The sequence below is a fragment of the Chlamydotis macqueenii genome, chromosome 8, assembly GCF_036417535.1.
Source record: "Chlamydotis macqueenii isolate bChlMac1 chromosome 8, bChlMac1.mat, whole genome shotgun sequence".
Taxonomy (NCBI): domain Eukaryota; kingdom Metazoa; phylum Chordata; class Aves; order Otidiformes; family Otididae; genus Chlamydotis; species Chlamydotis macqueenii.
The window spans coordinates 34699030-34725166 of record NC_141563.1 but is presented as its reverse complement, the minus strand read 5'-3'; the positions used below and the strand labels follow the sequence as shown (position 1 = coordinate 34725166).

The window sequence follows — 26137 nt, the reverse complement described above, 5'->3', positions numbered from 1 at the left end:
GCCCTCGCAACCCCGGCTCGGCTCCGCGGGCTGGGGGGAGCCTTCCAGCCCGGGGTGTTGGGGGGAAAAAGATTTTTGAGTGAAAAACTAGGTTTGCCCAAGATTCACTGTGATAAGAAAACAGAGAAACAAATACTGCTAAGCATCTAATTTTTTTTTTTTTTTTTTTTTTTTTCCCCCCAAACAGCAGGCTTCCAGGCAGGGAACAGACCTGTCATTTCAAGCAGTTTTTCATGCACACAATCTATTAAAAAAAAACCCTGCTGTTTTAAGACAAGCCCTCCCCAATATAAGAATCTTTTATATATATTTTTAAAAAACCACGCACAGGTACAGCGCATATCAGAAACAGCGTCTCTGTGCTCTTGGCCATATATTTTGATGGGGGAAAATTCTCCTTGGAGAATTTGGGTCTCCTTCCCGGGGAGAGCTCGGAGCCTGACGCGAATCCCAAGGAAGTGGCGTTCACAACAAGCACCTTTGGTGGCACGGACCGGGCAGGGAGGCGGCTCCCGTGAGCCACGGGCAGGGAGCAACGGGGACTATTTCTATATAAACAAGCCCAGGAGCAGCTGAAGTTGCTGTTCACTGGCAAACGAAAATAAAGAGACAATTCAGAATCAAAGGTGAGTCAAGGAAAAAATATGTCCAAGAAGAGGAGGCAGCCCAGACAATCAGTCAGATGCCAAAACATGTGACAGACCCAGAGGCAACTCCAAAACAACCAAACCAACTGCCTGTGGAGTCTGCCAAGGAGCCAGATGCTCCTGCTTAAAAATATCTTCCGCTGCCTTGGCATCTGCATTTTCTGCCTGCCGTCAAAAGAGGAGGGAGGGGAAAACGGGAGAGCGGTGCGGGAGTAGGGGTGGAGGGGCAGCAACTAATAATATTTTTGCCATTTTAATTCTAAGTACTTCTGATTATTCATTTGCAGTTTGTCATCATGTCACCGGAGAGCAAAACAAAACCTCAGCCTGGCACAGGCTGGGAAGGGAAAAACAAGCAAAGCCCTTTATGCAGAAAGCAAAAAAATGATGAGAAGGATCTAATAATTCCTCATTGCCGTGGGTGGCACATTCCCATTAAGGTGATGAAAAGCTATAAGCTGGGGGAGCTGGCAGTTTACCACCCAAAAAAGCGCCTGTGTGCCCGGCCCCAGATCCCTGGCTCGTGGCGGCAGGGCCCCGGGGACGGAGCTGAGCACGGGACGCTCCAGCTCGCGCAGACCCAGGGCGTCCCTGAGGTGCCCTGCGAACGGGGAATGAATCGTGCCAAATTAAAATATTGCTGCTGTTGATCACAGCAGCAAGTTCTGGTTCACAGAGGCTTAAACCACACTTGTGTAATACCAACTGACTGAATGGAGATGCAGATTCTTTGGTGCTGTAGTTGTTGATTAAAACCATTAAATAAAATACATGTTCTAGAAACATCAGATTATTCAACTGGAAAAGGTCAAAGAAAAGCACAGTCAATAAGGAGAGAATTTGTGCAATTTCTGTTCCAGGAGGAACTGTAATACCAAAAGTATTACCACCTTTCATTTGTACTGAGGGTCTCTAGCTCTTGTATGAAAGTTTTCATAGTCAGAAATTAAATTGCAAACCAGTTTTGTTTGTGTTTCTTGATTCTTTGATTTGGAATCAGGAATCACACATGTGGTCTGTCCCGCTGTTACTGAATCAATCGCGTGGCCTTGGTTTCTGCACACACCCTGCTTCTACACGTCGGACACATCCCTCGCTGCCCCATCCCAGGCAGAGCTGCGCTTCCAAAGCCAGCGCTGTCGGGGCAGCAGGTGCCCAACAAGACTCAGAATACAGCAGAACACCGTCGGAGAGTGATTTTGCCTGAAAAGAGCGTTTGTTTCTGTAAGATAGAAATCAGAACTTTATCCTTCTTCTGAGCTGCCCAGGTTGGGTTGTTAGTCAGGAGGGTTTGGGGCACTCAGTGCATCAGCGACTGCCTCGATCGACACTTCAAAGCAAGAAACCTGGCACTAAATGAGAGATGTATCAGAGACCATCGCTCCCTTTTAGAAAGCAAACAGCACTGAAGGTCAGGCTGAGCAGCGCTGGGGTAAAATTGCACCCCAATCCCAAGCTCTTGTAAAGAACAGATCCTTTATCCCACTCGGATGCGCGGTGAGGCCCGTCTCTTCGGTTTTTGTTTCAGGGCAAAGTTTCACGACGGCTGGTTGCCGGCAGAGAGGGCAAGCTCTGGGCTTGCAGCTCCTCTCTCAGTCCCTCGAGCAACCTGGCACCGGTGGGACTGCCACCACCTTTTCTGCACTGAAGGGTTCAACTCCTTGCTGAAAATCTGCGCTACACCTTGTAGGCTGAATTTTGCATACAGAACTCATTTGCAGCAAAATGCAATCGCAGTAAATAAATAAGTAACGGGAGCCAAACCGGCAGTGTGGTGAATCGGCAAGTTTATTTCAAATAAATTGAAAGAACTTGCAGTGACGAACATTTTGTGTGAGTCTGGTACTGAGATTGCAGGAATTTTGCTTGTCTGCATAAACTGACTGATAGCAAAGGAGTTTCTAGTCCCCCTCATGGCTCACAGAAATGTCTGTTAAAGACATAAATATTTAAAAACAACAGCTAGACTAAGAGGGTTAGCTTTCATTTCATCTAATTTGGCAAGCATTAGCTACACCCACCAGAAATCATTTTATTTTGTGTAATTTAATAGCAGATCTATTGTAGCATCGCAGTTTCTGACATACTGAAACAAATCAATGTGGCCTTTTTTTTAAGTTCAGAATTAATATAAGGCTGTATTTCAAATGTTAGATGGAAATCCATTAAGATTAAAACCTTTCTGCGTTATTCACTTGTTTCCATCCTCTGCTGCAAAGTTTATTTGCCTTCTTGCGTGTACAGAGACTTTGATCCTTGTTCAAATATCTCTGTTTTTTTTTTACTTCCCTCATGTTTGATCTGGTTCTCAGGTGAGAAATATTGGCAAAACTTGTTAGAATTACACCTGCCAATGGTAGCGTACAGGCTAGCAACATGAAATTATATAAACTGTACCGTGTGGGCCCTTTGGGTTCTTACACATCAGAATAATATTCCCACAGAAATCAATCTGAGATTTTAATTTATTAAATCCTCTCTTCCCCCCCCCCCCCCCCCCAGCATCCTTAAAGGGATAGATGGAGATACGGAGGAAGAAGTGAGACAACGTCAAAAAAACCCCAGTTTTAGGATGGTCACGGATGACCTTCACGATATGCGTATTGCAATTTTGGGTGGATTAGAGGAAACTAATGATAGCTTTGAAATGAGCTTGTGGATAAAGCTCAGGGAACTCTAATCATTACAAATGCACTACTTAAGAGAACAATTCTGTGTAGCGCACTGCAGCTTTGAAGCGTACACGTCTCATTTTCTTTCCTCCTCTCAACAAGCTTATTTCGCTTTCCCTTATTCTAGTCTTTTTAGAGGAGCCCAGTGACTGTTTTCATTTTCTGCCTTTTAATTTAAGGGAGCCTATTGGTTTTTTTTGCCATTGCGTTGCCCTTACTGTGCCTTTTGCATTTAGCTTAGGACTCATAGAGTTAACAGGCTGGGGAAGAGAGAGAGGAGGAAAAAAAAAAACCCACTTGCATTAAGCCTGAAGCCTGTCACCTTTTCTTGGCAATTACACTGCTAATGGCTGGGTCCCAAGCAAAGTGGCAAAGAATATCTCTTCTCACGTTCCCAACTCACAGTGCATTCCCAAATACCAGATGGTGTTTTTGGAATCCATTTCACTATGTTTGATATGACAATACTTTTGTATAATGTTAAATTATATATAACTATTTCAAATAGCCGATATCAGAACAAGGCAAGAAAAGGAATATTAGACGCAAGGAGGAAAGAGAAATTGAAGACTGAAGGTTCTCGTCTCCTCCTGTTTTATCTTGTGTGTCTCAGATTTTTGTGTAATTTGAACAAAAGAGGAAATAAAAGTGGTTCAACAGACTAGCTCTCACAGTGGTACTGTACAGAAATGGTGTTGTTTCCTTCCCAGAACTTGGTGTACATCTTAGGACGCCTGCCAGCTCTACAGGAGGCAAGTGCAAGATCATCAACAGTGCAGAGAAAGCAGGAAAAAAGAAAAGGGGACAAACCCCAGTCACGCGTAAACAAGTCCCACCATTTTCTTTACAGACTTTTCCTTGAAATCTGGGAAAAAAACAAGGCCCAGAAAATTCAAGATGGGTAAACCGGTACATCTCCATCAACTTCAGTGGAGCTATGCCAGTTGACAGGATCTAAGCATTTAGCCCAGAATATTCAAGATGAACTAACTTGGATCTACATAGCAAATCATCTATACATCTTCCTGAAGGTGAATCCAATCTCACTTGCCCCAAGTTAGCTATTTCAGTTTTGTATTAACAATGATGGCCTTACAGGAGTTGGAAAATAGCCACTGGAATCAGACCGGCAGATTTAGTTGGAATGCTGAATTATCATCATGCCTGAACTGAAGAACAGAAGTAGCTTGGCCCTTCCTCAGGAGACAACCAGGACCTCAACTTTAGGACGGACAAAGTCTTTTCGTTGGACGTGCTACAGTTTTTTATGAACAAGAAGAAAACGTGCTACCAAGGGAAAAAAATGTATTCAAGATACTCAGCGTCCCGTCAGTCTGCCAGTGATGCCACCTTCATCACAGAATCCCGTAATTTAAACACTGGTTAGTTTTGTGATTTCTAAACTGCAATTGTTTATTTTAATGTAGCCAGAACTTTGTTTTCTTCCTTCTCAGTTGCAGCTCAAGGCACATTTTAACAACCAGAAAGCTTTCAAGATAAATGCTTACCAACAAAAACACTTCCCAAGCTTAACTGTAACATGAATATTGAAACTATAAGGACACAACTTCACAAGTCATTTGTCTAGTTCAATCAGTTTTTTTTTCCTGCATATGCCACAAACCTGTGGCGCACATAATCCAGAGGAAGGTTTCATTCACAAGGCTACGCATGAGCAACTTACTACAGTAGTATTTACTTTTTATACAACAAAATACTGATTTTTCCCTCTTGATTACTTATACTGCCAGCGTACAGTAAAGACTATCAACCCCTGAAAGGATCATGCAGATCCAGTGACTACTACATAATTAACAATAACTTGTAGCAATGCAATTTAAGAGTCTTTTTAACGGGCATAGATGGCAGAATGTATAGCCCATCTTTCTTTGTCATCCTAGAAAAGGGGCCCCATGCGGAGCTGCTGGTTGCTGAGTGATGCTTTGTAGTCTGTACCAGACAGTTGCACAGTACCAGCTGCACTGGCAGGTAGCCGAAGCGCAAAGAGATAGCTGCCAAGCTATGCTATACAAAGGAAGCGGTGCCAGAGAGAAAGGGACCTTTGCATGAAGTCACCTTTGACCCCGAAGCCAGCATGGATCCCATATTCATCAATTCCAGACAATTGCATCTTTCATTCCACCACAAACTATGATTAGAAGGGGCCCATTTGCAATACTGATTGTTAGTTTACAGTTCCCAGAGATTGGATTATTTAATCTTTAGTTCTGTTGGCAGCAATATTTTCCCTAACCTTTTCGTAGTGGTGCGCCAGTGATAATCTAACATATGTATATAGGGAGATCTACACACACACAGAGGCACCTCCCTTCCCCACCAAAACTGGGTGACGAGACAAAAATGCAAACAAAAGGGAAAAGCCGCAAGCACGCAAAACTCACGTTGTTTGGCAAGCACTTTGAAAACGTAAATTTTGAGAATTCAGCCTGGAAAGTGCAGCGCGCTGTGTGTGCAGCTGTATCTCAACTTCTGGCCATAGACTTCTGACTTTTCTATAGTTCTTTCCATTCGCTTTTGCTTCAGAGAATTGAGATATATCAGAGGCGTTATCTTTACACAACAGCATTTGTAATTATAAGACTTTTATCTCCAGGTTCCAGATTACTTTTTTTTTTTTTTTTTTTAATTTCTACAAATCTTGACTGCTTGTAGTACATGCAAAAAGAAGAGGAACGTTAAACTGATTTTAAATTAATTCATGAGAAAACCACCAATGAAAAGCAAAAGCACTCTCGGAGGGGTGTGGGGAGAGACAGTGTGCAGAATAAAAGCAGCAGGGAAGCGTCTGGGCCTGGTTGCTGCTACTGCTCTCCTGGGTGTCCAGCTTTGATATCACAAGTCCTATTGAAATCAACGTCAGAGATCATGAGGTGCACGTGTATGCCAGCATTTGCAAGTTTGGGATCTTAGTAAACTGGTCTTCAACAGCAACCTGCCCTCATATCCCCCCCCTCAACTTCACACAGCACTTCTTTGAGCAATAAAGCATGCTGGCACGATCAACAAGTAGGTAAAGGACATAAGATGTCTGAGAATATAACTCTTAGGAATGACTTTCCACAGCGTTCGGGAGAAAAAGGGGAAAAATCCCCACCAGAATCAAACAAGGACCTAACATTTGCAGGTGGAAGTGGAGAGAAAAAGGGAAAGAAAAAAAAAAAAAAGATAGGAGTCTATAAAACTTTTATGAAAATCTTTTTTGATCTGATCCTTTGGTCTTATCTCAGGGATGGTAGCTGAAAGGAAAAAAAAATCCCTCTACCTGAAGGCTGGCCGTATTGTGCTGCACCTGACTTCTGGCTCACATGCGAGACCGTCTGTTCTTTATTTTCACTCTGTATGAAGCTAATGGAATTTGCAGTTGATTAACCTCAAATCTGGAGTAATGATCCAGCCTGGGACTGCAGCTGGCAATGCTGGGGCTATTTGTACTTCTTAACTGAGTAAGACAGCAACAAGTTTAATGGCACAAAGGTAAAGATCCTGGGTAGAGGGGTAAATGTCAGAGGTGCGTTGAAGGAGCTGAGAACATGACATGATAGTGCGCACTGCGTCCCCCCTCCGCACAAAGAGGTGGGAGCACCAGCTCTTCAAAAAATCAATCACAATATATTAAAAAGTATATGGCTACACTTACTCAATGATATTCTACAGGGGACACTCAAACCACAAGATTTACCCTTTCTGCACACCGAATCCATGCATTAGAAAAAGGTCATCTATTGAGGAACAGCCTCTGTAGAAAATTTAGGAGACACAGGGACCTAAAACTTGTCTACAATTTCTGTTTGCGTGAGGGAAAATAAAGTCTTCATTAGATCGGCCCCACAAAATAAAATTCGGAGTAGAATGACACTGTATTATTTGTATTTACTTATTTGTGCTGATTAATTATTCTGTCTGAAACATGAAAAATGGCAGCTGAATTGCTGCAGATAAACACCACCAGAAAGCAACTCAAGCCTTTTTTTCTCAATAGATGTGTTTGTTTTTTTCCTTCACAATTGTTCAAAACTTCAATGAACAGAATTACACAAATGTGCACCAAACCTCAGAACTCGTTTAGTTTAGCAAGTGCTTCACACATCTTCGTTTACTGAACAATGTTACTTTCAAATCATGAAAACATTCTTCCTTCCTCGCCTCATGACTAATACAGTGTTATTCGAGCTGCTCCTCTTCAGATCTTTACAAATCTTTCTCCCAGCTGTACTACCTGATTTCTAATTAAAATCAAACTGAGAACGTTCCTTCCACTGGTGTAAATCCTGCAACCCCAGGCACTGCTGAAGAAGGCACTGCACGGCTTCCCTACCGCGGCATCGCTTGGAAGAGAAACTTCTTCAAGGAGCAAGAGAAGATAAGCAGGGAGCTGGGATGAGCCGTGCTTGATCTTGGGCTCTCACACTGCTTATTGGAGAAATAAGTCTTAATGTGAGGTAGTGAAAGCAATTTTTCAGTCTGAGGAAGATCATTCTTTCCATCCTATACAAGACTTGTCAAATTAATGACTACCAGTGGACTTTACTAACACTACGTTACTGTCTGTATTTTATTTACGTCTCCTGCATGTAAATATACATGTGCACGCGCACACACACACACATTGTGTGTGCTATATGTCAACAACTAATCAAAAATTGTTTGCCCACAAGCATATGTGAAAAATTCATCTAAATAATTGTACATTTAATTTTTAATGAAATCCCAGTAATCCACTGAATTTACCAAACTCCTACTTAATATGGAACGGCGGTGCGCGCAGAGATCTCTGCGTCTTACGCAGTCTGAGCATGTGTGCCACTTCAGGCATCCTCAGTCAAGTTTTATTACAGCATTATCTTGATTTTGAGATCACTGCTTTTACTTGTGCGCAGAGTGGAGAAGCATATGCTCTACGAGTAACCCATAGTGTTTGGCTTAAAGGCAAAATAAAAGTCAGCAATAAATAAACAGTAAAAAAACAGACTGCTGGTAGATGGAAAGACTCCACAGCCTATTAGGTTTTTTCCTGTCTTTAGCTTCCCTAATTTTGCAAAAGCTTATATTCATAACTAAGTTTTACATAAAATAGTCTACTGCAATTATAGCATCAGTCTTCAGATAATGATGGAAACCCATTAATTAACATCCAACATCCTTTTTGAGGTGAGTTCTATTATTCTACTCCATAGATGGGGAGGGTGAGACACGAAGAAATTAAAGTGATAGATTTGCCAGACCGCTACAGAAACCAAGGGAAACACATCGCGTATCTGCTTGTAAGAACACACATTTCAGCAGGCACCTGCATTTTGCAGGTGCAAACACCTACAGCATACAAATAATAATTCTCCGCCATGCTCGTGCACACCCGTCCTGGAGCATGCACCCAGAAAACTCGTTAGAACAAAGAAATTTGCAAGCATGAACACATACATGGAAGTGCAGGTGTTTGATTATTTCCATCCAAAGCACATGAACAGATGTTTGCATCAAATTGAGATTGTCACCATCCTCAAAACTCTGCAGCTCTGTCATTCCACCCTTATCGGTCTGTTTATGTCTCAGATTCCAGAAGGCCTCGTCTCACACTGTTTTTCAGGGTACAACTTCCACTCATTTTGTCTCCAGCCCCTTATCCTGTTGAAAGGGAAAATAAAAATTCCCAGCCTATCAACCTTTCTGTTCTTAGGCAGCCAATCACTTTTTTTACCAGATAAATATTTTTTTTTTTAGTTAAAGTTTTTTGCTCCTCCCCAGTGTCTCTGCATATCACTACTGGGCAGATCTTGGTTTTTACGCTGGATCGGTTCCATGATCATACAGCAGACCTGAACGCAGATGTGTTAGGACAAGTAACAGAAAGGTGGGCTGCACCATTCAAAGATGGGAACAACTGGTTCTAAAAGGGAGGTTAACGTGGTGTGAAACCACAGGCTTTGTCAAGCTGCAGGTCGGAGACACCAGGATGCAAGGCTGTGGGTCACGATGCACGACGGAGCACTGGACTTTTCTGAATCCACTGCTACAGGGACAGTTTGTCAGCCTGGTCTTTGCTCTTTTAACTTGTTTTCCTTTTCTCAGTTTTCACCAGAGTTTACAACAAAGTTCCCTAAAATATTCCCTGAAATTTTGGAGTGGAGCAGATGCAGTCAAAAGTGGTTGCTCTGCTGATCATGAAGGACAGCTCATGGAGCTGGCACGGAGCCTTGTTTTGTGCGGCCACTGCTGTTGTCCTATGGCTCTTTGGCTTCCTGCTATGGAGTTGCCTCACTGCAGAAGAGTTTGGGCAAATGAGCCTCTAATCTGCAATTCAAACCGTGCCTCTGCATCTGAAGAGAGGAAAATAAACCCACGGAGTTATCCGTGCAGTGGTCCAGTTACTGAAGGACCAGAGTAGTTGGTAGCCCATATGTTACTGAACGGGATTTTAAGTAGCAAAACCCAAACAACTTCAAAGACAGATTTGGAGGAGAGGGAGGAAAAAATCCAAACCTTAGGCCTGTGTCCTCTTCCGACATGGCCACATACTTTCCACAGAAGTATTTCCCCCATTTCTCTTTGGGACACTCTCAGAAAACTTCATTATGAATGGAAAGAAGGGGTGTCCATAGATAACTAATAAGGATCTAGACAGACCTCTAGAAATTTTTAACAACTCTACACAATGGAAAAGTTGTACCCTATGAAATCAAGTGAGACAGTTATAATTAGTAAGAAAGTTACTACTTTCTTTGAAATTGTTTAAGAATTATTTTTGAACATGAGGAAATTCCTTGAGTGTCTTACACTACGGTGTCCTTCATTGCACATAGCAGACAGACAGCTGATCTTTTAAGCCTCATTTCCTTAGAAAATCAAGATAAGAGGAAGCAACAAGTCCTAATGCAATGCTCATATGCATTGCAATTTGTCTAAACTCTAAGTCCTCATTAGCAGTGGATCACAAGTAAATTTGAGTTTTACTTGTGTTTGCTTAGAATCCTTGAAAACTTGTTCTGTTTGTGCTCTCATAAAAACCTTGGTGATTCACCTTTCAGTCACTGCCCTAAACAACCCATGTTTAACCTGCTCCTCTTAACCTATTCTTTCAAATAGCATCACAAAAGAACATTCTTAGTAAAAAAAAAAATACTGGCAAACAGAAGTGTACATGCATATTGTTTCTATTTGTTCCTGAGAGCAAACATAAATGCTCACTGAATGAAAATCAAATGAGACAGTTTTTCTTTTCTTATTGAATATAAAAGGTTAATTTGGGTCACTTAAGAATACTCTTTGTATTTCCTTAACGTAAAGCAATAAGCCATGCTCTACTTTCCATTTCCATTTTCTTTACTAGAGTAAAGATGACTACTTATGAATATCAGCATATTTCTGTGCAGATTCAGGTCCATTTTCTCCAGCCTAATTGAATTCTAGATTTAAAAAAAAAAATACAGAAAAACTCCCCTCTAATTTACTCACGAACTCTCTTGGTTATAGATGTTCTCTGTTACTGCCCAACTATACCCTTTTTCTTTTGAGTTAGTCACGCTGAAAGCAGAAAGGCCTGCTCCAGAGAACTATTTGTGCTCTTAATTTTCACACTGCTCCTCTTGACAACCTCAATCCCTGTGTGCGATTCCAGTTGGGTTGCAAAATTAATATGGCTGTTTGCATACATTGAGGGCAACCTACACACCGTTGAAAGCAGGGGCATTGCAATTATTGGTAGTAAAAGTCTACACACTTATAGTGCCATCTGTACCACCAACACTTCCACCCATACCTAGCTGTATTGCTAACTTTGTATTTTACAGCCTCTGGAAAAAAAAAAAACAACCAACCAAACAAACAAAAAAACAAACCAAAGAACAACAGACATGCTTACAAAGGCGAAATATTTTGAACCTCACTCCATTAACCAACATATCTATTTCATCTGGTCTAATGATTTTTATCTTATGGAGAACTGCTCTTCAACGATCTACCCTATGGAAAATAGATCCAGAGATCTGCATCACCGTGAATGTGAGTTCCAAAACCTTCGTGCAGAAGAGCTGTTGCAGGCTCATACAGTCCTGCCCCAAAGGCACCTCAATCGGACCGGCTCCTGCTGCTCCGAGATCAGTCAGATTTCCTGGGAGCGTGGCAGGGCCTCTGCTTTTTGTGGGTGGATAAAGTGTAAGTGTATGGCGTACGTAAAGTGTATGGATGTACATGTACAGAGAGCTCCAGCATTTGCTATGAGATCTGTAATTGCTACCTGCAGTACTTGTGAAAGAAAAGTTCCTGGTGACATTCATGGAAATAACAGAGGTTCTACCAATCCAAAACACGCTATTATGAACTAGCATACTTGTCTTCAAATATCAATTAAGAAACAATTTTTTTCATCGTAAAATAATCTTTAAATATTAATCAGTGTCAGTGACCACATCTGAGGGAGAGGAGCGAAGCATGCTTCAGCAGCACAGCGATATTCTTTTCATGCTGGGATTAAAACACAGAGAATCTTTCGATAAACCAAAAACGTTACCTTTTTCCTTTCATATGAAGGTAGGGCAAGCAAATATTTACTTCCTTACTTATAAAAAGTTTCAGATTTTTTTTTTTTTTTTTTTTGGCTCATGAAGGAACTACTGGGACTTTGCTAGCAAAATGTTTCAGAATATTCTTTTATTTTCACCCCTATTTTGGATTACTCCCAGTATTAGCAGAGGGCTTGCCTAATGTAGCAGGATCAAGCTGCCCGAAAGCATCAGAAGCATCCCGATCAATTTAGAGATCCAGTCCCAGTGTTTAAACTGGAGTATGTGATTAGTCTCACAGCCTTTGGATTCAGATCAAGGTGCTAGACCTTTCAGGCAGTGTCCATCTTTTTCGTTTTTCTTGCATGGTATTCAATATAGTTTTGACACCTTCAGATCTCAATCCAGCGTGTAAAATTAAATTACGGTGAATGGTGAGTGGTAGCACAGAGACACGTTAGGTATAGCACGGACTGCGGTTAGAAGTCTTCCTATTTACCCTCCCAAGACAGGTCCTCCAGATGGTATTACTTGCTTTTCCCAACTATCACAATGATTTAATAACCAGGGGCCACGGTGAGCTCTGGAAATAATACATAGGCATCATCAGCAAGAACGAGCTGGCCCTTACGGGCACAACGCTGTGCTCTCCTTCATTCTGCTGCTGGTTAGACAGCTATCTACACAATCTCCTTCTCCCCCGATAAACGCCGGGCGAGGACATTGGACCTCCAGCTCCTGGCTCAGAGGGTAGCACTGGGAGGCTAGACAAAGTTTTTTTTGATAAACTGGCTTTTCTCTCTAGCTCTTCCTCAGGATGTCCTAGGGCTACACCATCGTGTTACAACAAACAACGTTTCCGAGGGGAAGAGAGTTGAACAAGGGTTAACATGGTGCATTCTCCTCTTACCAAAGTGATGTCATTTCCCTCCCCCTCCCCGAAAGTATCTGTTGCTTGGTTGTTTACATACTAAACTTAATTTAAAATATATATGATAGACCTACGTGGCTTAAAATTGAATGAATTCTCATCTCTGAGGACATTTATACAAATCTAATTTAAAGCTGCAGTGCTTCAGCGTGATTAAAAAGTATTGTGTTTTAGCCACAAGCTACCCATTTTCCTTGTTTTCTGCATTTTCTCCGGCAAAATAAAGACTAAGAAAACAGGAGTACCGATACATTGTAGAAATTGTCCCAATGAGTTTATAATCCAGTGTAAGTTACACAGTACTGATAAGTAAAGGAAGTTCAACCAGACAGTTTAATCCTCCAATTTCCTGTCTTCTAATCAGCCACTGACTCCTCTGGCTTTAAATTAGAAACATTCCTGGCAATATTCAGGACAGGTGAAGGAAAGAGAGTAGAAAACAGCTAAGGCAAATACTTGTAGGCAAAAGGAGGCCACGTATCGAAAATGAAGATACTATAAGGAATGTAAAATGACGCACTGAATACATGTGTTTAAGTTATATATGGAATTTAGCAACTCGGAGAGAGAAGGAATGGTTTTATTAAAACATTTTTACAGCAGCTGAGCAGTGCATGAACACAGAGTTACGGTATAAAACAAAGCAAATCCACGCTGCAAGGTTACACTTGGTTCACACTTTGCTGGTTTTATAGAGGAGGATAATTATTAATACACGTGTGCTTTTTGAGAGACAGTAAATTGTAAGTAGGAAGCACAAGTCAGCGAAGCCACATACAGTTCAACAGCATGTGGGGATTACCATGATAAACTTAGAGGAGAGTAAGGATACGCACGTACGTACGGAGACGCTCAGTGATTTAAACAAGAAATACTACTTTTGAGTGTTTCACGCTTCTGGACTTTTTTAGCTTCGGTAGTAACAATTAGCTTTCCATATGATTAAATTAAGTGTTTATTAAATGCACCATGGTTTTTAATCTCATCTGCAATGAGGTTTATAGTAAGGATTTTATTAATTCTTAATTGATGGAAATGCTAGTAACATTTTGAAATTTTCATATTTTTTGACTGCATAAATTACCTGAATGAGTTCAGCTACTCCTCTGCAAAAAAAAAAAAAAAAAAAATGGAGCACAGAGGTGTGAAAGAAAAGTATTTACCAAGAGCTTCAGTGAAAAAATGACGTTGAGTTTAAAACCTCTAAAGTAACAAAATGACCGTTTCAAGTCCAGTCCTACTCTCTTTGATGAATTCTCTTATAACTTATGGCATCTAAACAAAATAAAGGCATATACACTGAACTATGGATCGATAGCTGGAAAATAAAACTAGAAAACAATCATTTTGGAAAAAGTCTGGAATATCTGCTTTAACTGTTGTATTCAGTAACAGCAGTTTGCACGCTAACTCACACATGGAGTCATTTGAAATGGCTTCTTATTTATTAATGAGGCTTTTTTCTTCAGATACCTCACAAAGGAGAACAGTTTGGGGGTTGGAACTGTTTGGACTAAGGTAACTCAAATTATGGGTCAAAGTTGGCTCTCGGTCACTCAGACAGGTAAACCTGGAGTCGCTCCGCTCCTCTTCGTGCAGGGACTCCAGGGTGATGGCAGCGTAAACCTGGAGCAGAATTTGGCCCAGGGTCTTTAGTTTGGTATCATCGTTGAGAATTTTCCCCCACCATATACCTTTGCTGCACATGTACTTCAACAACCCCGTGCAAAGGAATTTTGCAGACCATCCCTTATTCAACATATATAATCGTCACCATCATATTGGCTTACTAGAGCAAATAATTTAAAAAAATAATCAGCTTGAAATAAATGTTTATAAAAGTAGCACAGCTGCACATATTTGTTACAAATGCAAGACAGAGCACCAAAACTTTTCTATGACTAACCCTTTAGTGTCTCTGTGACAGCATCACATTTAAATAAAAGTGCCAATGATTACAAAATAATGATCTTTTTTCCAACAAACTAAATCTCTCATCTTCAGGCTGCTCTACTGGTTACAGTATTTGCTATTACATATATATTAAAAAATATATAATTCCTCCTTACACAAATTTACAGTGTTTTGGGGGAAGTTTTCTGCTAAAACGTCACACTACAATACAGCAAAATAATAACTCTTTCTGCATTTACTTGATTAAAGCATAAGAAAAAATAGATTAGGTGTCAAGAGATTGCCTTAAAAGTGTGGTGACAAATGCAATTATTGCTAAACTGTACAAAACCTGTGCGTTCTATTGAAATAGTTTGAAACATTTATAACTGTCTACAAGCAAGAAAAAATAATGTTTTTCTTTCACTTTGACCTCTTGCTATTTTGGCAAGTAAGATAAAATATATTAGCCATTCCATCAGATGGCTGGAGAGAAAAACTAGCTGCGATGAGGAAAAATGAATTAAAGGAGCATTAATAAAGATTATCTATGAAAGAAAATAAGGTCAAAATTAGAACCCTGCATTTTAAAGCCACCTTTCAAAAATGCAAGCTGCTTTGCCCAATGCTAAAATCCATTCATTTTCCTAATCATGCAATCAACCAATCTCCATTATCTCCAGCTAGCTCGCTATAAACACGCTATAGACTGGAGTGAAAGAGGGAGAGTGTGAGGTTGAGAGACAGAGAGAGAGAGAAAGAGAGAAAGAAAGAGAGAGAGATTACTACACCCAGCCTTTTATAAAGCCGTTTCTTTCATTATAACAGGTCCTTTCATCAAAATGACACAGAACCTTTAAATTTGGGCATAATACTCCAGTACAGTACACAACTATCGCTTAAAACGGATTTAGAATCTGCTCCAGAAAGAAAACAAACTCCCTCGTTTGACACACAAATTGTTTACGATTCATTAAAAAGCAAAATTGCATATCCCAGTGCTGGCAGCTGAGTCCATATGGGTGCAAGGGGCATTCACTCATCTCTTTGTACGCTGGCAGTACCAAACCGAAGTTTAGCACTCTGCAGCTGAGATTGCGTGCAGCCAGACCATGCATGAGGTAATTTTAAACGCTTTATTTGTCTTTTATACATTAAAATCTGCTCTCTAGCTTACTTTGGATTAAAAGAATGTGGCAAATGCGATGAGGTTTGGGGGTAAAAAAAAAAAAAAATAATAGATATCCACTTTTTGTTGTACGTTTTAGATTCGCAGACTGTATGAAAAACTGCTTATTACTCCATCAATAATTGAAACTTTGTATGAAAATTATTTGCAATTAACACATCTATTGTACAGATCTTGAATTATTCATTTCAGTTAAAAATAACATCTCTCTCATCTAGCACCACTACTACAAAAAAAGGGCTATTTTAGTGATTTTTTTTTTTTTTTTTTAGTTCTCAGAAAATGGTGTGTGATGTTCAAGTTTAAGGAGAACTTTCTGCAATGTTTAATCTAAACAACAGCATGTGTGGTTATAAAACTGTTTATTTTTAGGCAAGTGCATTACTAAATGTTTCCAGCGTTTTTATATATTATATTCACAGCACTAAAACATCTGTGAAATAAATGTGACTGAAATGAAACTTCCTCAGACACTTTCTGCAGGGTGATAGTAACTGCCTAATAACATTTGAGGATACTTATTAAATAATAAGCACGGACGTACCTCATCATAAAAGCAGCCGATAGACAATAAAAGAGGACTGGTAATAAAATATACAAATGGCTTAGAATAAGGCAGAAAAAAAATCACAGCATGATATAAATCATGTGGTTAGAACAGGCACTTGAAAACTTTGCTTTGAAACTGATAACTATGAATCAATAGAGTTATTTACAGAGATTTAACAAGCTAAAAAAAAAGTCACATGAATAGTCAACAGTTTATGTGCATGCAAATACCCCTTCCCCCTCCAACTTCCCCTGGCAGAAAGTCTAATTGGAAAATCAGAGGTATACGTACAGTGGTTAGCCTCCCTATTCCCAGCCACCAAACGCTGCATCTTACATTTCACTGGCAACCACTGGCAACCCTCTAATAGCCGCTTCAAAACTTAAGAGTTTAGACAAAACAAAACGGAAAACCTGAGCCCAAACACCTTTAAATACAAGCCACATGACAGAGACAATGGCCACCACCAAGCTGCAGAATAAAAACCTTCCGGATCTCACTTTTAAAAGTCTTTCAAGTCCTCAGAGGTCTTAAACTTTCCAAATGATACCAACATCGGTCCGGGGCGGCGAGGGGGAGGGAAAGCCCCCGACTTGTTTCAGCGTATCATACAATGAAAGTGATCATGCCTTGTTTTGTAATTCCACTCGCCGGTCCTTTTTTAACTGATATCTATGTGAAACGAGCTGAGGTTCACGGTCCAGTTAGGAGCGGATAATACATTCATTGTCCTGGCAGCAAACTTTTCCTCTCACTGGAAGAATTCACGCTTGCCGCAAGAATAATAATTACGGAAAACTAAAAATGCGCTGCTAACGAATTAATCCCTAACGGACAACACGCTAACGAGGGCAGTAATGATTTGAGGACTCTCTTCCTCACAACGGGACTTGCATCTTCTGCCACAATGGGCTATTGTGCATCCTCCTAACTCACTCTACCTCTTATAGATTCAAGATGTCAAAGGTTGTCTGGCCCGGCTGACCATGACATGCTAGTTAACTCGTTCTGTGGAGCACGTTGGGACTTTATTGAAACTTTAATTGCGCCCAAAAGCAGCTAGAGCCAGGCTATGCGGGATCCGTAACACATGGCTCCAGGTCAGCCCAGCCCGGTAACCTGTTCTAACGTAAACAAGCGGCGGGAAAAGTTAGACGGGGGTCTCCGATGAAAGGCAGCACCTCGCAAAACACGCTCCCTCTCACACGTGATGATTTTACACCACGACACTACCGCACTGGTTCCAGGCTTTTACAGTAATCGACCCGGTTTGTAACGGGCTGAACTTTCCAGTTCCCCTCTTTACAAAATATTGCAAGGTAAAAAACGCACGCGCACACAAACGCTTGAAAGCGGCAGATAAAGTAAAACAAACTGAGCGTTAGGCAGCCGACTGAGACAAGTTACTCTGCACAAGGCTTTTTCAAACTACATCTTTGCATACTTTTTTTTTTTCCCCTTAAGGAGAACTGAAAAAGCTTCCCTCTGGAAATTGCAGTGCACATTAACGGTCTCCTGTTACACAGGGGAAAGCACACAAGTGGGACAAGTGTGAGGCTGCTCTACTGAAGAGTGTGAAAAAAATCAAATGTTAATTTGATAAATGTGAGGTCTGGGACATTTTGTCAAAGAGGGAGGGAAAGTAGAAAAGGGAGGAAAAAAAAAAAAAAAAAAAAAAAAAGCAGCCCTGCTGCCAACTCACCATCCACCAAGTTCTGGCCGAGATGTCGTAGCAGAGCTGCCATTTGATGGAGCCGTCGGAGGTTTTCCCTGCCATTATGCTGTCAGCAAGCTTCATCTGATGCTAACTCACGGGAGATAAGACACCTAATTGAGAAAACATTTGCACTGGCATGTTGGGCAACATGTAGCCCGGTCCATACCATATGGAATCATGGGTAAAAAAAAAAAAAAAAAAAAAAAAAAAAAATCTCCTTGACAATGAACCAATCTCTCACAGACCCAGTGGCAAGGTGAAGTGGAGATGAAAAGTCATCTGCTCCTAGCACTGTCTTCTCCTCTCTCTCTCTCCCTCTCTCTCCCCCTCTCCCTCACTCTTTTTTTTTTTTTTTTTTAAAAATAAGAACCCACTGCTCAACATCAAAGAGAGGCGGTCAAAATTAGGGCTTCGTCACTCAGATGATTTTGGTCTGCAAGGTTTTTCTTTCCTTTCCTCTTTTTTTCTTTTTTAAGAAGAATAAAGCGATTTAATAGGACAAAGGCAGGTAGTGGACTGCGGAGGGAGATCGCCACAGGCTATTAGCCTAAAATTTCTGCTTGACAGATGGAACTGCTTAGAGACTATCATGCAATGTTTTGGGTGTGTGTTTTTTTTTTTTTTTAAAGACTTTCAGTCTGATTCAGTATCTGTTTATCGCAGCTACTTTTCTCATGTACGTGACTGGGGGGGGAAAATACTGAGCAAAAAAAAGAAAAAGATTGCGTCTTTCTTTTTTCTTTCTTTCATAATCGTGTATATAATCATTTAAGCTGTAAAAGGCAAACCAAAGAATAAACTGCTGAAGTTTATTTCTTGATTCAGTGACAGAAGCTTTCTGAAGGAATCAAATGCTCTTTCATTTTTTTTGAGACGTTAAAGTTTTGGCTCTTTGTTACTTCTTGATTTTAGATAGCAGATCTTATTGTTTAAATGAATGACTTTTCATAGGAAGGTTCAAATGGCTAAAGTGCTCCCTAGGAACTGAACAATTCCCTTTTTATCTTTATTTTTTGTTTTTAAATATAGTTTTGCTACCATATTTTTTAAAACTGTTTTTTCACATTACATTTTCTAATACGATCAGGTAATAACCACTGATGCCACACAGAGGTTTGTTTCTCCCTCCTGTTGCAAAACTCTGCAACATTCAAAATTTCCAGGAGGAATTGACAGATAACTCAGAAAAAGACAACTCCAAACCAAACATTTTTGAAAAGTTATGAAATCCTAGTATTGTCCAATATTAATTTCTTTTCCAGGAAAGGATTTTAAAAGATAACTTTTCCCATCTCTGCTTCCCACTTCTTCTGGCGCAGTGTAAAACCAAGAGAAATATTACTTTTATGACAGCTGACTATTAACAGGCAGGGAATGCTTTCCACGTAAATCCCCCTGTTGTATCGCAGGGAGCGATGGTTGCTTGGCTGTGACCACCACCACTAATGACAGGGCACTTCCATCTATACAGTAGTGCCTTTCCTCAAGCACTCAAAAAAAAAAAAAAAAAAGACTTCTGAACTGGCAGACAGACTCTTGCCAGGAATGTCTCTTAGCTCGGTACAGCTCTGGCTGATAGAACTTGCTCGCTCGCAAACAGCTACGCTCTGCAAATCTTTTTTGCTATTTGGATACAAGAGGAAAAGGTATTAAAAATATCCGCTCTATTTTAAACAATATCCACTTCTGTTTGCATCAAAAAGGGAACTGGTGGGCGTACAATTCTTCATTTGATTGTTTTGTATACTAACTATTGTTTAACTGTTTGGCTACAGCAAAATGACAATTCCAGGCTGAACGGATTACAACACTGTCATTCAGTACAGGACAGAACTAACTTTCACCGAGCTCCAATAATACCTTCAGATTTCTGTGATGTGGGAGATGATAACCAAATTATTTAGGGCAAACGCAAACCGCTAATGTAACACGCAGGGGTTAGTCTTTTTTTTTTTTTGCCCCAGCCTGAACAACCTGTTTGGACCACACAAAAAATATGCTGGTGCATGATCTATGCAACTGCTTGGCCTCCTGGTTTGCTTTTTTGCTCTGGAGAGCAGATACAATCCCACTGCCATTTACAGGAAAGGGTCTGACTAGCATGGGAAGTGTTAAGTGTTAGTCTGAGTTCAGGAGAAGAAAAAAAAAAAAATTAAAAAAAAATTAAAAATGGACACAGTGCCAGGAACTGTCCTTGCACTGGCTGGCCAAAGCATTTATCGTCTTCTGTGACTGCAGGTTCATTAGCGCTACCTGTCCTTCCTGCGCCTTGCTGCTTATTGCAAAAAGCCTCCCTCCGAATAATTATGCAAAACCTAAAGTAAAATGCTTAAATAACTGTCAGCCTTTCAATCAGCGTTAGATTCAATTTTGAGCTCCTCTCTTTGCTCCTACCTCCCCAACCAAGCAACGTACCCCACCCTGCTTATTATTTATTTAGCATTTCATACCCAGTTGTGCTGCGTGCCACTCCAGGCGAGTTGGGATAAATCTCTCTGTGCTCTGTATGGTTTTCCACCACCTGATGTAGTTACAGATCTACCAACAAACTTTCTCTAGATTTCTTTATTAACCACTGCTTCAAGAGTACTTAGGTCTTCCTATGCCAATATCTGATTTTACTTCCCCATATTATAAACACAGCAAATACATATTTTTTTAGAATACACTTTTCAGCTTTATGAATGACAGAAGCACCAAACCATTTCCTTCCTGACAGTGTAGTTGTTATGTGCAAAGAAATGAGAAGTGCTGGTGGTTAACAGTGTTTTAAATTCAGAACAATTAGGTGCAGTTAACTTTGCCATTGTTCTTTCTGATGCTGGGGATGGTGGGTTCTTACCCGTACAGCAATTATTCCTTTCATAAGCGGCTGTTGTTAATAGCATTAAAACAAGATTAAATACAACATGTTAAATATTGCAATTATTGTGGAAAATAAAATTATTTGGTGAGCATAATGGGGAGCAAATCAAGCATTTAACATGATCCAGGAAATGCTACTCCAAACAATTGCATTTGTTTTATGCAATTTTTCCCCTTTGATTGCTGACAGATGCCGTTTTGGAAACAAACATCTAAGTAGTTTTCCTTCAATCAGGAAAAAAACCACACACCAGAAAATGGCTACATGTTTTGAATTTAACTCTTGTCAATCAGCATTCTGCACAACACTCCCTGTGAATAGTACTGGGACAAAACGATGCCTTCTAAAGACTAATAAGCCACAAAGATGTTTGCTTCTAAATCAGACCGTTCCAAAGAAAGAAAAAGCCTTCGTGCGCCGTAGACATTTGTGCAGACGCAGCTGCAAAATAAAAATGCTTGCAATATACGAGTAGTATTTCAAGTTGGAAAAAAGTTAGGTGTATGTGCTTGTGGGCTACAGGAGGAGAGATTTGTTTTCCGGCAGCTTGAGGCCTCGAGCAATGAATTGAAGTCCTTGCCAGTTGCTTTCTGACTTCTTACTGGAGAAGTGGCCAACTCCCCACAAATAATTTGCTTAATTGTTGAGCACAGTTACCTGCCACAGCACAAACGGCGCGAGAGTGCCCCTCTCTATCTGCCCTCGGCAGCACGTTTGGGTGAGACTGTTGCTATCAAGTGTACAAAACCAGAAGTGAATGCTAAAAAAGGCTAATAAAGTATATTAATTCAGATGACTACATCAAGCTGGCATTTTACAGCCTACTGGAAACTGAATGCATGAGAGCATTAGAAACGTTGGCATAGCGGGTGGTTTCTCCAAATGTTGGCTTCTACTGTTCATGTCGGCAAAAGAAACACGACAGAACCGCGTATAGCTCCCAGTGCTAGATACGTTGTTAGGATCTTCCTACTCGTTACTAGAGTATCTACTAATTGCATGGTATTTACTGCTCATTAACCCTTTTTAAATTCCCTTTGCTTCCCCCTATTTCTTCGGCTGTGATTGCTCAGAACCTTTTCAGCTGATTGCAACAGTGTGATTTTAGATCTGTTCCTAATTTGGGAGGCGTTTTTCTTGGGAAGCCTGAACTCAGATGAGCTGGGAAGAGGATTTCCTTATCTTGAACAGTGACAATTAGTTCAAGTGCCATGTGAGAGCAGGCAGTTGATTTTTGAACAGCCTCTGAACTTATGCAAAGTTGCTGACAATGAGTGTGTGTTCTAGCTTTTTGGAAATCCTATAATCCTGGCTTCAATCAAGAGGATCTGCCATTGCTGAAGGCGTAAACAAGGAGAGAAGCAGCATGTGACCGCCGCTTCTGCACCTTCAAGGACTCCAGAGCCAAAATGAGTGCACCAGTAAAGCTTCTACCGAACACTCAAGGTGACACACACATTTCGGATGATCTCACCGAATGAAAGGAAATAAGTCCTTTCCCCTCCACAGGAAAGTTGTCTTTGAACTCTGCGTTTCCCCTCTGTTGTGTGTATTTCTCCCTGCTCCCTTCTCACTCCTCTGATTTTCTTCTTGCCATCTGTATTCCTCTTTTGCCTCATCTGAAACAAGCATCAAGATCTTGTTTCTGACAGAACGGTCTGTCAATATGGAAACACACTGACATCACAGACAGTGCTGTGACTTCATGTCTGAAAGAAACAGGAGGAACAGATGAAAGGAGTGAAGGGGAAGGAATGACACATACAAACATTTTTTAAAAATAAGTAAAAATTCTTCTCTATCAACCCAAAACGTAAAGGAACAGAAACCGGATTTATTTTTAAATCTAAATATAACCAACCATTTCCTAATCTATGACCATAACTCAGCACAACATTTCCCATCCTCATCTGGGAGAGGTATCTGTTCCATAGGAGCATGCACTTCACTGGCTCAAGACCTGTGTGACAGCCAACACGACCTCTTCAGAAGGACTAAACAGGGACCAATCTGGAAAAAAGCTAATATCCAGCTTATACCTGGGAGAAGCCCTCAGAGGGAAAGAGGGACTTCTGCCCTGGACCCATCTAAAACATTTAAGTAAATGCAAATTCATAGAATTAAAAATAAAAGCATCCATCAAAACTCCAAACTAAGTTTTGCTGCAGTTGGATCACTGAGGTGGGGATACAAAACATACTCAGAAAATATTCTTATTGAGTAACTGGGGCTGGAATATTATCATACTATATTATTTTCTTTTTCTTCCGAGAATGAAATATAACCAAAAGTGTCTAACCATTATTCCTATTACTAGCCTTTTTTTTTTTTTGTATAAAAATTTGGGAGGAGTTAGAAGCCCCGCATTTCCTTTACTATTTGAGATATTTATTTTAGCTCTAACATTAGAGGGCATCCAGGAGATACTGCTTTCCTGCCATCTCCAGAGCCACTGTGAAACTCTAATAAAGAAGATTCATAACTAGTAAGCGAGGAGCTCAAGAAAAGGAAAAGGTTAATATATTCTAACTAGATGTTGGGTATAGAATGTCAGATCTGTCAAATTTCATTACAGTTTGCTGCTCAATGAAAAAGATTTGATTTCTTTTGCCACTGTCCTACTATGTTCAAGTCACACAGTGCCAGCAGCAACCAGCCAACGACCACAGGCTGGCACTGAGCGGGCCCGAGTGGGAAGCCAGCCGCAAGGACCATCTGTTTCCGATTTCTGGCGAAGCCAAGATGTGCAGTGAAGTGCGTTCCATTCACCCAGCCAGCCTTCTCCCTGCTCAAGTTATTAGTGTTACAAGTGAAATTATCTTTTCCAAACAGCGGGGGAGCTATAATCCTTACGGAACAAGACTTTAAAAAAGGAAAAAAGAAGAGGGGTGGGGGGGGAGACACGAAAAAGGTCCCCCAACACCCCCCCCCCACCATTCAAACATCTTTTGTTAAAGTTGTAGATGACACTGTTTGTAAATTTAATTGCCATGTTCACAGGTTTTATAATTTTAAAGGATGTTTTATTAAGAACTGTATCCTCTCAGGGAAGAACGTGTATGTCAGTTCATGGGATCTAATGGAGTAAGCCATTCAAATATTTTTAGAGTGTTATTTATGAATAAAGTTAAAAATGACAAGATGAATGCTCATTTAAATCTCTCTAACATTAAGCGCCTTGAAAAACATCCTAGGTTTTAACGTATAATTTAAAGTGAGAACGCATAAACAACGCTAATTACAGGCTACTTACATTGTTTCAATATGTAATGCATATGTTTAACCTCTCGGAGAGAGGATTGGTCTTGGCACAGCAATCGCGGGGATTTAAGGCTATGTTAGACTGATAACTGTAGAATGAGTTCTGACATCGGATATTGGTCTCCTACTGTTACCTAATGCCAGGTGAAACCAAAGGATTTATCGAAGGGAGGGTGGAAGTGGGCAGGGGGGGAGGCAACACAATGAGGTGAAACTGAGAAGTTTATTTTCAAAGGGGGAAACATTTATCCTTTGACACCATTCCATTCCAGTGACTTTATTTCTAATATACCGTGAGATTAATGATGTGGCTACTGTCACCGTGTCTGACGAGCACTGGCAGAACTCTGGAACAGTTGCTCCCTCTACTATTATTGGACATATTTGTAAATTGGCGTATATAAGACAAACTCATTCCGCGTGCCAGCCAATTGGAAAAAGTCTTATTCAGGAAGGCAGAATTTTTGTTTTGCTATTGAATTCTATATAATATATAGTTAGTTAAAGATTGGCTAATTTCAAAACTGGTTTAAATTAACAATGTTTGACAGTTTTCATGTCATATAATAATCTCAATATGACTCTTATGCAAATAATTGCAGATAATTAAGGAAGTAAATTATAACCATGAAACAGATTCCTGATGTACCAAAGGCAAGTCAATATTTAAGCATTTGCTCAGGGAGGACACAACTGCTGAACGTATCACCATCCTATCCCCCATTTATTCTTTCAAAAGTGATGCTATCACAAAAGAAAATACATAATAGTTGTTCCATTCATTTTCTTATTCCCTTTCAATCTGTTTTTACAGGTCTGAAACAGCCGTCGTGAGTGGCTGACACCACAAATAAAGAATAACTGTGGAGTCTCCTAATTACTAGATGAGCCCCTTTCTTCTTGGGGTTTTATCCCTTCCGAGTGTCTTCAGGGGTGCAACTGGACACCAATTGTCATTGCTGCAGGACATTATGTGAGCTATAGGTAACTAACACAAATCATAACCTCATTCTAAATTTTCTGTCTGTGTATTCAGAAACATCTGCTCTGGCTGCATACGTTGCCTGTCTTTAAGATGTCCTGTTTTGCCATAAGTAAAATATATTTCAGGTTCCCTGGTGCTGTGAGAAGCAACCCCCCTGGCTCTTCCACGCATGCTTGCTCCCATGTAGGTAAAGCAGGGAAAGGGGCGCAGAGAAGGACCCAGAGACCACAAGTGGGAACTGTGGGATTGCTCCACACAGTTTCTGTACCCACGGTCTACACGGTATGGGAAGAGAGAGAGGCCAGCAGGTAAAAAACAAGGCTCTGCATGTTTCTATCATCGGCTCGAGCAGACGTGGGAGGCTGAGTACTGGTGCTTACTGTATACATGACTAGGGTAGACTATTTATTTGCCCAACAGCGCTGGTGGACTTTCAGGCAGCAATGCTAAATCGGTGCCTTTTACCATCAATAGCTACATGAAAGCCCGCGACTGCTCCTTCCTAATGAGACACTTCTGTACTGCTCTCTGCTTAGGGCTATTCTTCAGGAATAAGGAATCCAAGACAGATGTGGCAGTGACCATCATATTCATCTAAAAGACCAAAGCACTCAAAGCAAAGGAAATATGAACAATTAAAACAATAAATACACTGAATCATATGAATTTCCAATGCCCCCAGTGGTAACTCCAGCTCCACACATCAATTTGTAATTCTTGAGCCGTGAAGAAGTAAAACTTCTTTTGTTTAGAAAACAAGATTAAAATGCTACTAATATTAAACCCACTACTCTTTGCTGGCTCATATATCTATTTAAATATCTGCCTATTTCTTTGCTTCACCTCTTGAGTGTCAAACTTGTCCTCTTGATAACACCAGCTGAACGGCAGCCAGCAGGCTCAACGCTGT

At 40.6% G+C, this 26137-nt stretch overlaps 1 long non-coding RNA gene across 1 annotated transcript; it reads left to right on the top strand.

The window, feature by feature from the left end:
* The first annotated feature begins 15621 nt into the window (after positions 1-15621).
* LOC147600004 (uncharacterized) lies at positions 15622-25530 on the top strand. Its single transcript, XR_015259190.1, has 3 exons — positions 15622-15780; positions 25057-25226; positions 25353-25530. It is a non-coding gene; the product is annotated as an uncharacterized LOC147600004 (long non-coding RNA).
* Positions 25531-26137: the final 607 nt, after the last annotated feature.